Source organism: Lycium ferocissimum, chromosome 2 (genome assembly GCF_029784015.1).
Source record: "Lycium ferocissimum isolate CSIRO_LF1 chromosome 2, AGI_CSIRO_Lferr_CH_V1, whole genome shotgun sequence".
Taxonomy (NCBI): domain Eukaryota; kingdom Viridiplantae; phylum Streptophyta; class Magnoliopsida; order Solanales; family Solanaceae; genus Lycium; species Lycium ferocissimum.
The window spans coordinates 17,270,487-17,283,258 of NC_081343.1; positions in this window are offsets into that span (position 1 = coordinate 17,270,487).

The following is a 12,772-nucleotide window of genomic DNA, read 5'->3' on the forward strand; positions in this document are numbered from 1 at the left end:
CAGTCACCGCCTACGGGGTCGGGATCATGACATAAAGGGTATCGAGCGCTCATCCTCGATTGTCTGGCTGCACCGTGTTCCGCAGTAGTCCCTGTTTATGGCGCGAAGCCGGCCACACTTATAAACAAGAGGTCGCGGGCATTTAGGGAATCGGACCCTTTTTCCGTCTTAGATCGTGCGATAGAGCCAAGTCACAGGGAATGAAATTCGTACTAACTTTTGATTTCAAATGAAGGACAAAGATTGACAAGAAAGTGATTGACGACATTAAAAGTTATGGCACGCAGTAAGCAAAGGTACTAAGATATATGTCGTGTAAGGCATTGACGTACGATTGAAATGTAAAGTCAAAAATTGGAAGGAAAAAAAAAAAATGGACTGGAAAGGGTAACAAAAGTGCGTCTCGAGTCGGCATACAAGGTAAGTCCATTATTTTCATAATCGTTGTTGATATCCCGTGTGGTCGTGATATGATATATATATATATATATATATATATATATATATATATATATATATATATATGTGTGTGTGTGTGTGTGTGTGTGTGTGTGTGTGTGTTGGCCCCGCGAGGCATTGTTGGTATTTCCCGCGTGTGTGTTTTGAGATAGTAAGAAATATGTAGGAAACCGAAAATTTTCCTGCAAATAAAAAGAGAATGAGATATGGGTTTGTGATATGCCTTGAAAGGTCGTGTCAATAGTAATTAGAAGGTCGATATCGATATGGTAAAAGAATTTGGAAAGGGCTTATGATATTAAGAGATGATTTAGAAGAGGTTGGCAAATTTTGATAGAGTGTTATATTAAGGTACCAACTGAATTGATAAGCAGGGATAAATTATGACGAGTTTATAGTTAGAAGAAATAATAGCATGATTGAGATAAGAGTACAGAGGAAAAAGAATTGTGACTATTATGAATGCATTGATAAGACACCTTGTGAGATATTAAGGATAAGATTGACCGTAAAGGGCAAAAGGTTAAGAAGTGTTACACTATACAAGAAAGTGATTATGAACAGATATTATGTGAATAAAATAAGGATATTGTTATGAAAATGAGCAAAGCCTAGCGAGGGAGTGACTAAAAGATATGTCGTGATCTATGTGACTAAAGTATAAAGGTGAGCTATTGGAAAAAAAAAAAGGGGATTTATGAAGCTCTTCTATAGGGAAGGTTCGAAATAAAGATTATAAAACAACGGAAATGATAGCGAGCATAAGAGAAGAAGGGGTTAATTGGAAGAAGGAGATGAAAAGACAAGTGGGCGAGATAACAAAGTAAAAGAATAGATGATGACATGTATAGCCAAGAACACGAGTAATATCAAGACGGAATCGTGAAAGACCAAGCCATAGAAAGAGCAACGAGGTAGAATGAGTGCTAGGAAATGACTGTACGATAAGAACAAAGAGGGATGATGGTAATATGATTTGAAAATGAGAAAGGGATTATGTAAGAGTAGTATTTTTCCGAAAGATATAGAGGTATAAAATTCCTCGTGCGCAGAAAAGAAGGATGGACATAGACTGGAGAAATATGGTAAGGGGATACTAAAGGAAGCACCCAAGATAGACGTAATTAAATGAGTACGAACATGGAACAAAAAGGGAATACATAGTTATGAATGTAAAGGTGTAACGCGACGACATGGTGATAAGATAAGACTAATATGGAGACAAACTTGGTATGTTTTTGAGTAAGTGTTAGAGCCCGTGTCAAACACAAGAAGGGTAAAAAGGCATAAAGCATAAAAGGGGTACTACGCACACACGACTTCACCTCGAAAATAATGGAATCTTTAAGCGACAAAGACGGTAGGAATAAATGTATGGTGCAATATAATTTCATCAAAGGAAGTAAATGATATAGGTTGAGATAAAGATACTACTTCAAGAGAACCTTAGACACGTATCGTTGGAAAATAAGTGCCACCTAACTGAGAATTTGGAATGACTACGAGTATTAAATAATTATTGATTGGAGTAAGAGACCCTTTCTAATTCGGAGGAAGATGTGTTATGAGAACGTTTTGGAACCTGTTAAGACTTCAATTTACTCCAGATTAGGTGATGAGGGTCATGCGGTGAGCTGGATGCGATCATACTAGCGTTAGAGCACCGCATTTCATCAGAGTCCCAAAGTTAAGCGTGCTGGAGTGGGAGAAATTTCAGGATGGGTGACCCCCTGGGAAGTGTACTAAAAGTCCTAGAGAGTCGGACACAAGAGAGACAAATGGGAAGCTAGGGTAGCCTAAGAGAAATCAGAGTATACAGAGCGGGCAGGAACCTTAAGAGGTCACATAGGACGAGGCAGACTGAACCAGTGAAGAGAAAGAAGGTGCATCACAGTTTTAGAAGCAGGGTGAATTGAATAGCGTTTGGGAATATTTTGTAAACAAGATGGTAGCAATTATGTATACGTATGTATATGACATCCCATACATGGCTATATCAACGGGTATGTGTATCCCAGCAATCGACGCTGCGGCATGTTGGAAGGCATTAATCGGACAGGGTGACGAAGCTCAAAAATGGCACAAATGTTATAAGGCAAGCTGATGTTGTTTTCACTACAGGTTAAGCTCGAAAAGTTCTAATACAACGATATTTGGAAAAGAAAGAAAGTGAGTAGAGGGAAGGTAAGGTGACCAGAATATCAAAAAAAAAAAAAAAAAGCGAAAGAGTAAGAAACATGAAGAAGTTGAGGGTAAAGCATGGCACTATTTGGATAAAAAAAAATTGAGGCTAGGCATGTGAGAGGGATAGAGTGTGGTAGTATAAAACAAAAGAGGAATGTGTGGGGTGGAAGAACAGACTTCGACAAGTGGGACGAAAGGATAGTGACCACGACGATGGATATCTAAAAATTATTGGTGTATTAGGACCTCCTTAATAAAGGGGGGGAGAACATATTGGATTCGAAAGGGATTATGGCGTTCTTATGCTCCAGAAGGGGAAATTTATTAACTTGGAGCTAGAGTTCAAAATGATAGCCAATACAAGGAAATCAAAGACGCGTATACTTGCGTTATGAGAGAATCGTAAGGGAGTAAGAATTTCAAGAAATTCCCCATGCTTTGGTTGTATGGTAAGATTTGAGGGATAAAGGTTAAAGAAACAAGCAGGACAGAAACCTAAAGGAATAGTTATGGCAAGAGCCCAAGGACTTAGTTTGAACTCGAATTATGAGTTGCCATAAGAGTAGTTGTACTGTGAAGGATAGCGAAAGGTGTAGAACCATTTCGTATATACATACTTTGGACCGACGGAAGTAGTCCTGGGAAGGAACTAGGAGGAATAGTTTAAGGGACATAAACATTATACCCACTAGCAACAAAGTCATGTCGAGTGAGCACTCGAAATGTAAAGGTAAAGGGTGACAAGGATGTAAGGACTAATGATGTTGACCATTGAACCGCAAGTGAATCCCGATACAGTATGTCACCCTCAGACTGACGGGCAGACCGAACGTACTATTCAGGCTCTAGTAGATATGTTGCGAAACTGTGTTATCGATTTCATAGGTAGCTGAGATGATCATTTGCCACTTGTTGAGTTCGCTTATAATAACAACCACCATCCTAGCATCCAGATGGCACGACATGAGGCTCTGTATGGAAGGAAGTACAGGTCACCGAGTGGCTGGTTGATGTTGGCGAAATTAAGTTAATTGAGCCAGATATGATTCAGCAAGTAGTTGACAAAGTGAAACTCATTCGGGAGCGGTTATTAGCAGCCGTAGTCGACAAGTCATATGCATAGATTACCGACGTCGACACCCAGAGTTACAGGTCGACGATTGGGTATCTTTGGAAGTGTCACCCTTGAAGGGTGTTATGGGAGTCAGCACGAAAGGGAAGCTCAGTCCGAGGTATATGGGACCTTATCAGATCGTCCGTAGGTAGGCAAGGTTACCTATAAATTAGACCTACCGTCTGATTTGGGAGCAATGCATCCAGTCTTCTACATGTCAATGCCTCGTAAAGGTATAGGCGATCCTTCCAGAGTATGTCCTATAGATGACATCCAGGTGACAGAGGAATTAGCCTACGAGGAGTAGCCCATAACTATACTGGATCGTCAGATGAGAGGATTACGTACTAAAGACATAGCTTTCGTTAAGGTATTGTGGCGGAACAATAACAAGAAAGAGATGAAGAATACGTATCCCTACTTATTTCATATGTCTACATGTAATCTAAATTCCTTATTTGGTCGTGCTGATTGACGAATGGGCTGTATGCGATAGCTATGAAAGAGACTCCCCCGAAATGCCCATAAGACCCTGTAGGGCTAGTTTAACATTCGAGGACGAATGTTCTAAAGGAGGGGAGGATGTTATATCCCGTATTTTGTACATTGGGACATTCCGAGCTAACCATGAAAAGTTAAGGACAAGACTATTCAGGGATACGAGGCTGAGACTTTTGACCTCCGATTTTATTTTAAGGCATAAGTTGCTTGTGATTTTATTGGCATGGAATATTAAGGAAATTTGGGGCTAAAAGTGCATTATGGAAAACTTATAATTCATGAAATTAAAGGGGCATGTGACCGGCCACATGTGGTGTGGGCCATGGCCACATGGATGGCTAATATATGTAGTTAAAAGGATGACTAAGTGATCATTTTCATCACCTTCACCTCTTGGAAAATTCAAGAAACTTGGAGAAAGAAAAATAAGAAGGCCATTCGGCCATGACCACCGAAAATTAAGGTCCAAGAAAGATTGATCAAAAATTATTTTCTTCTAGCCTTTCTATCAATTGGAAGGTCCTCTACAACGTGGAGTAGTTGTTGGAACAAACAAAACACTCATTCTTGCAAGAACGAGCCCTAGCCGAGTGAAGGAATTGAGTGAAGAAGGTAAGGTTTAATCTTCATTTTCATATGTTATGCATGGTTTGTGTATGTTGTGGAGTGTGGAAATGAATGAAATTCATGAAAGTGTGGTGTTGATGTTGTTAACATACGGATTATTGATGTAGTTTATGAATTTGGAAGAAAGAAATGTGTTGTTGTTGTCCCTATGGGAATTGGAAGGTTTCGGGTGGCATTGCACATTGGTTGAGCCGTTTGAATATTGTGTGGATTGTTTGAAATGTTCTTGAGTTTTGTTTGAATGGTTTCGGATTGGTATTTAAATGTATGAGCATTGGCGTTGGCTTAATTGTATGTGGTGATTTGAATGTAAATGAAATGCCGTCGAATTATGTAGAAAAGAGTTATTGACGCTAGAATGCATTTTGGAATTAATTGTTGATGTTGTTAGTATGGTTGTTGGTATTGTTGTTGAAGATTTGGCCGAGTTGAATTCTCGGGGTTGTTGAATTTACAGGAGAAATGCTGCCCAATTTTCTGTAGATAAAGTGATAGATTAGAATTGGATTTCTAAGTGCTTATGACTAATGTTTGATGTCTAACGACGTTGTTGTAGATCTTGGGAAGCCGAGACTTAATGTTGGATTAGCTTAGGATGCGGACGAGGTATGTAAAGCCTAACCTTTCTTTCTTTTGGCATGTCTTAGTTGTAAGTAGGCTATGCTACGAGCCTCGGGGTAACTCTATTCTTGCGATCCGAGTATGTCTACGATTCTTATTCACTTTTAAACGTTGAAATTCGTAACGTATTAGAAAAATGGTCCTTATGTCTTTGGTATAACTGGATTTCAAAAGCTGCATAAAAAGTTTTATTCCTAAAGGGTTCTGTGTCGAAAAAGGGCCGTAACTTTCGTAGCCAGAACCGGATTGCCTTGAGATGCTCGTAGAAGGCTCTATAGCGTATGATGACTATACCTTCCATAGGCGGGCTCGGATTGGGTTGACGCTCGTCCGTGGGTCCCGCGACTTTCCTTTGTGTAGTTCTAACGATTTTTGAAAGAACTTAGCATGTCTAACGTTTAACCCTCAAGCGTCGATTACTTACTTACCTATCGAGTCTGTAATGACGATTATGTTCTTGATTTTCACAAGCTACTTCATAAGGTTTTGATACGTATCTATGATTTCCAAAGTTCCATTTGATATGTTCCCGAGCGATATTCGGGGGAAACTTGATTTGACTATTCTTTTGGTTTTTAAATGATGGTTCATTTTGATTAATCTATTGAGTCTTTGAAAATGTTTTAAACTGCATATAGTTCCTCATGACTCTGCTCGTGCATATGGTTGTTACATCTTTCGCCGAGTCCCGGGCCGGTTATGATATCGTGCGCACTATGTTATATTCCGGAGTATGATGTGTCCGGTTCGCATGAGCCTCGCTGTAGGGCCGGTTTCATGTATATTTGGTGTTATGATGTGTTATGGCGTTATGATGTGTTATGTGATATGCGGGTTACGGAGATTTGAAATCTTCTCGGTGTTATCTTGTGTTATGGCGCCATTGACGGGGCGACCATATTTCCCGAGCCCTCTTGCATGATTTGTGTTTTTAAAAGTAAGCATTTTGGTATTCGGATTTTGCACTTACTTTCGTACTTTTGTTCCGATTATGATCTGCATCGTACTTCATGCTTTGCATACTCGGTATATTTCGTATCGACCCCCTTTCTTCGTGGGTCGCGTTTCATGCCCGCAGTACGAGATACTCGTTGTGATGATCCGACGCTTAGGATTTCCATTGTATTTTGGAGTGCTCCCTTGTTCGGAGCCTATGTTTTTGGGTGCGTATTCTTCCGATGCATATGTATATGTCTATTCATGGGTACGGCGGGGCCCCGTCCCGTCATATGATTCGTTATTACTCTTAGAGGTCCGTAGACACATATGTGTGGGTTGTGGGTAATCACCGTTCGCCTGTGTCTGTGTGATTTGTGATCTGGACGTCCCCCCTATATTGTGATAGCCTTACCGGCTTATGTGTGATATCACCTGCTGACAGTGTGACAGCGATATGTATATATATATCTATGACAACCCTGGGGTGACGTTTCGATTTTCTGTATGTAAAAGATCTGGTTATGCCAGCTATGATCTGACGTCTGACTTTTGTATATGTATAATCTGTTTGTACGCTAACTATGGCTAACAGGTGCGTATGGGTGCCCAGCTCGGGCACTAGTCATGGCCTATGGGGTTGGGTCGTGACAAACGTACAACCCGATCCATGTATCATATAATAGTGCCAAGGAACGTACGCCTCGATCCATAACATAATATACTAGTAGTGCCGAGGAACGTACGGCCCGATCCATAACATAAACTGAGGCCACATATCCTAAATGTATTCAAGATTTATCTAGCACGCTCAGACATAAGCTGAGGCCACATGTTGTGTAGCACTCTCAGACATAAGCTGAGGCTACATATCCTGAATATAACCCAGAAATATCTAGAACGCTCAGTCACGTCATGAAATCATCTAGAACCTTAGACTTTGGAAATCTCTAGGATTGGAGTCATCATAAGAATCTTCAGAAATTATATACTTCTGGCATTCCTAGGAGTAAAAATATTATGAATGTCATGTATGGAATCCAAACATAAGAATCATGCGTCTTCTAGTCACGGGTCAATGTGCATATGAATATGGATGCAATGCATAAATGAAATGAATACATAGAACTCTTGGAGTGACATGCGGTAGTACTATCTTCGTTGTACATTCTTTGAGCTAACATCATCAATATAAGAAACCTCAAGACCCATGAACAGAAGGAACAATCATAGACTGAAGTACTCCTACTGCTTCTAAGAGTAGAGTAATATGGAAGCTCGTTGACTTGCTTTGTTATATCCCGTATTTTGTACATCGGGACAATCCGGGTTAACTACGATAAGTTAGGGGCAAGACTATGCCGGTATACGAAGTAGAGATTTTTGTTTGTTTTAAAAGCACAAGTGGTGTATGACTTTGTTGGCATGGAAATATTAAGGAAACATTTGGGGTCAAATGTTATTTTTGGAAAGTATTTATTCCATGAAAAACAAAAAAAAATATAGAAAACAAATAGGGGCATGTGGCCGGCCACCTTGGCGTGGGCCATGGCCACATGGATGATTTATATATATACCAAAAGATGGCCATTATTTCATTCTTCATCATCTTCACACTTAAGAAAAGTCAAGAAAAATCAAGAAGCTTTGAGAAAGAAAAAGAAAGGCCATATTCGGCCATGGTACAAAAATTGAAGGCCAAGAATTGATCAAGAAAAAAATTGTTTCTTCAAGCAAACCTACTAATTGAAGGGTGCTTATTAACGTGGGAGTGTTGTTGGAAGCAATAGACTACTCGTTTTCATCATTCACCACCTTAGGCAAGTTGTGAAGTTGTGAAAGAAAGGTAAGTTTTAATCTTGTTTTTATGAATTATGGACGGCTTATGTATGTCGTAGTATGCAAATATGGATGAAATTCATGAAATATGCATGATTGAAGTTGAGCCGTGTGCATGGTGTTTGGCCGTGTGTGTGTGTTGTTGTGTTGGAGTAATGGATTAAATTCTATGTAACATGTTTAGTTGTTGTTGTAGTGTGTTGAAACGGAAGAGAATCATCAATGTGTGTGTGTGTAGAGGTGGCCGAATATAGGTTAAGTTACATAACAAAGGATGAATTAATTTTAGCTAGTATTTTAGTTGTCGTCGTTATGGATTCTATGATGGAAATGAAAGTTTAATGATTCAAATGGATGTTGTAATGGTTACGGGCTGATTTGGAGGTTAATGTGCTTTTGATGTAATTTTTGTATTTATCGAAATGACATTGTTAAAGTATGGATTGTTGGTGTAATTTATGAGTTTGGGAAAGTGGAGTGTGTTGGAGATGTTGCCCTCGGGTTTGGGTTAATTTTCGGGTGAGATGGAGCCTTGGTTGGGTTGTTTGAATTATTATGTGAATTGTCTAAAGTGTTCTTGAATATTGTTTGAATGGTTTTGGATTAGAAATCGAATGTATAAACGTTGACATTGGTTTGAATGTAAGTAGTTGGAGTGAGTATAATGGAATATTATGAATGTTGTTGAATTATGTAAAAAGAGCTACTAACGTTAGGATGCGTTTTGAATTGATTATTGATGTTGTTAGTTTGGTTGTTGGTATTGTTGTTGATGAATTTGGCCGAGTTGAATTCTCGGGGTTGTTGTATTTATAGGGGAAATGCTGCCCAAATTTCTGTAGAATTTGGTGTTCGTTTGGAATTGAATGCCTAAATGCTTATAGCTAATGTTTGATATCTATTGGTGTTATGTAGATCTTGGGGTGCCCGAGACGTGAGGTTTGGATTAGCTTGAGAGCAGACGAGGTATGTAAAGCCTAACCTTTCGTTCTTTTGGCATGTCCTAGTGTTAAGTAGGCTATGACACGAGCCTCGGGGTAACTCCACTCTTGAGATCCGAGCTTATATACGTATCTTATTCGCTTCTAAAGATTTACTCTCTTAATGTAGCCTAACTAAGTGTTATAGCCCGTATTTCGTACGTTCGGACGTTGTGGGATAATGGTAAGAAATTAAGGACAAGACCATGTTCTAAAATAAATTTAGTGTCGGAGTCGTTGGGAATGTTATTTATGGATATTGGTATTGTGGAAATATTGAGAAAGGCTAAGGGCAAGAAGAGAAATTCACAAAATGGGCCGTGAAAATAAGGTGGAAGGTTAGGGACAAAATGGTAATATTGAGAAAAGTCGAGGGTAAAATGGGAATTTCACATGAGTTTCATGAAAGTTCATGAAAGGGGCCATATTTGTATTTTAAGAAAATTCTAGAAAAAAAAAGAAAAGAAGAAAGGAATTAAGTCATCTTTGGGAATTTAAAGAAAATTCAAGAAAATGGAAGAAATTTCTAGAAAAGAAGAAAGAAGGAGTCATGTGTTTATATTTTATTTGAGGGACTTATTTATAAATATAGATAAGTGGAGGGGAAGAATTATAAGACCTTATATATATTCCCACAAGTTCATGAAATTTGAAGAGAAGAGAGAAAGAAGAAAGAACAAGGGGCCATGTTCGGCCACCTTGAAAAAAAAGAAAGAAAAACCGAAAAAAAAAAAAAGAAGAAGAAGAGAGTTTTCAACTTGTTCTTTCTAGCCAAGCAATTCAATAAAGGGTTCTTGGTAAGGTGGAGTGATTTGTAGAGCAAGGAAAACACAACTTCATAAGTTGGAAATTCAAGCAAGTTGAGAATCAAAGAAGGAGGTAAGAATTCATTCTCTTATATGTTATGGATATTTTTGCATGTTGTAGTATACAAAGGAGAAATTCATGAGGAACATGAATATGGAGGTTGTGGCCGTGTGTGTTTGTTGTGGTGGGAAAGATTGAATTAGTTTTATGTAGTATGTTGCTTGTTGTTGTAATGTATAGAAAAAGATAAAAATTCATGGAAATAATGTGTGTAGTGTTGTAGCCGTGCATGTAGAGGCTTGGCCGAATATATGTTGTGTTGAGTAGATGTGGTGAATTGGTTCTATGTGACATTTCAATTGTTGTTATGATAGATTTCATGATGCAAAAATGGATTTAATGGTTAGCAATGGTTGTAATTGTTGGTGGATTATGGAAGAAGTTAGTGCAACACTAGCATGGTTTATGTAATTGTAGGAATAATGTTAATAATGCATGGTTGTTGATATGGTTTATGAATCTAGAATAAGAGGAATGTGTGGTCAATACTTTTGTTGAAGTTGAGGGTTTCGGATGGCATTGGGTCATTTTGAATGTTGTAAGATTGTTAGAAAAGTTGTTGTAATTATTGTTGATAATGTGGCCGAGTTCCATTCTCGGGTTGTTGTTGTTGAATGGGCAGTTAGAATCTCGGGGATGGCGCATTTACAGTGAAATGCTTTGCCGAAATTTTACACAAGTGTTATTTCAAGAATTCACTTTTGGATGCTCAAGTTAACATTTGGTAAATGTGACCAATTTGTAGATTTTGATGGATTTGGAACATGAATTTGGAGTAGCGAAGGAGCGGAAAGAGGTATGTAAGACTTCACTTTCCTTCTTTTGGCATGTCTTAGACGTAGTAGGCTTGAACACGGGCCTCGGGATAATTCCTTTCTAGAAAACCAAGATTGAAATCCGTTACTATTCATTCAAGAGAATTGAACTAGAAATTGTGTGAAATGCTGAAAAAGCTTCCTAAACACCTAGAACTTGTATAAATAAGACCCGATTACCCTAAAGCTCTCATAAGCAATGTCACGAAACGTATTATACGCAAATGGTGTGTGCCGCCTCATTTGATCCGAGGTGGGCCCACTATTCCCGAATTCTCCTATTGTTCCATTAGGCTTATTTCCGTATTATAGTCAATGAAAGTTCTTGGTTATTATAACGATAAGTCATTCAACTAAACCATTGATCCCAAGGTATGATTTTCCTTCCCGGAAGTTTACAAATGTTTTCCAAAATTTTCATTGTTCTCCAAAAACCAAGTTTTACAATATTGAAAGCCTTAAAGACTAAGACAACGATTATGGTTCTATGATGATAATGATGATGCTAGAGATGAGAAAAAGTATGACGATTTGTTTTCCTAAGATTCCAAAGTACACGGAATAATCGTCTTTGTGACCCTATTCTACGTTGTTCATGATGTTGCTTTTCATTGATAGTCTCGCCTTAAAATCCTCGTTCCTTCAAGGTGAGACAAAACGATCCCGGTCAATCCATAATGTAATCGGAGGTTACCGACCTTACGTCACTCCGATTGACACATGACTTTCCTTGGGCTCCCATGCATGCTGTTTATATGATAATGTATATAATACTTGATATTGATGAATGTATATGTGTGCATTGTATATGTGGGGAATGGGAGGGGCAAGCGTATCCACCGATTCCGTGCTTATCATCCGGACGCGGGATGCCCTGGGACGCGGGATATGGGAGAGAGTGACGCGCGTCTGTTTGTGTGATATATATATATATATATGATATATTTGGGACACTGTTGGGGAGGGGGGGGGAGAGCGATGGATTCGGCGTCTGTACCATAGCAAAGTACCGTTTTACGAAAGTATCGTTTTCTATGTACAAAACAAGAAACACCGTGTTCGGAAAAAGAAAAAGAAAAAGCTAGTGGGGTACGCATGGCTTCACTGAAAATGGGCACTCACATGCTGTGTTACTTTATCCTATGCTACTTGTCTATGTTTCCATACGATTATTGCTCGCACGCATTCTTGTTTTACACGTGATATGTTCCATATGTACGGACACGGCTTTCCCATGATATATCTCGTATGTCGTAATACTCTCTTTACATGATATACTTTCTGACTCTTACTATGTTGTTCTGCTCATGTCTTACATACTCGCACATTGCTCGGTAACAAATGCCGGCCCTCTTCTTTCGGGGGCTGCGTTCATGCCACGCGAGGTACACTCGGACGGATAGAAGCCGGGATAGAAGATCTCCCGGCGAAGTTGGCAAGCTCCATTTGGCACGGGGAGTGTAAGCTTGAGTCATAGCACACGTGCCGAGTTTCGGACATTAGAGACTTTGCGGTGAGTCGTGGGTAACAGCAGGTTTCATCTGTCAATGGCTTTATAGGCCAACGCGTTAGTTTGTATTATGATATGCGTTACAAGGCACATTTTATTTGTTTTAAAAAACAAGTTATAGCCTTACTATGTGTACCTGACTTAGAAAAAAAAAATTATGCATAAAGGGAGCGTCAGAGGGTTCGCTCGGCCCTAGGCAAAGGTTTGGTGCCCATCACACCCTGATCAAGATCGGGGTGTGACACTAAGTCACTTATGTTTTCATTTGTTTGGATTTCAAAAGTTATGTAAAGAATTTTATTCCTAAAAGACTTCTACG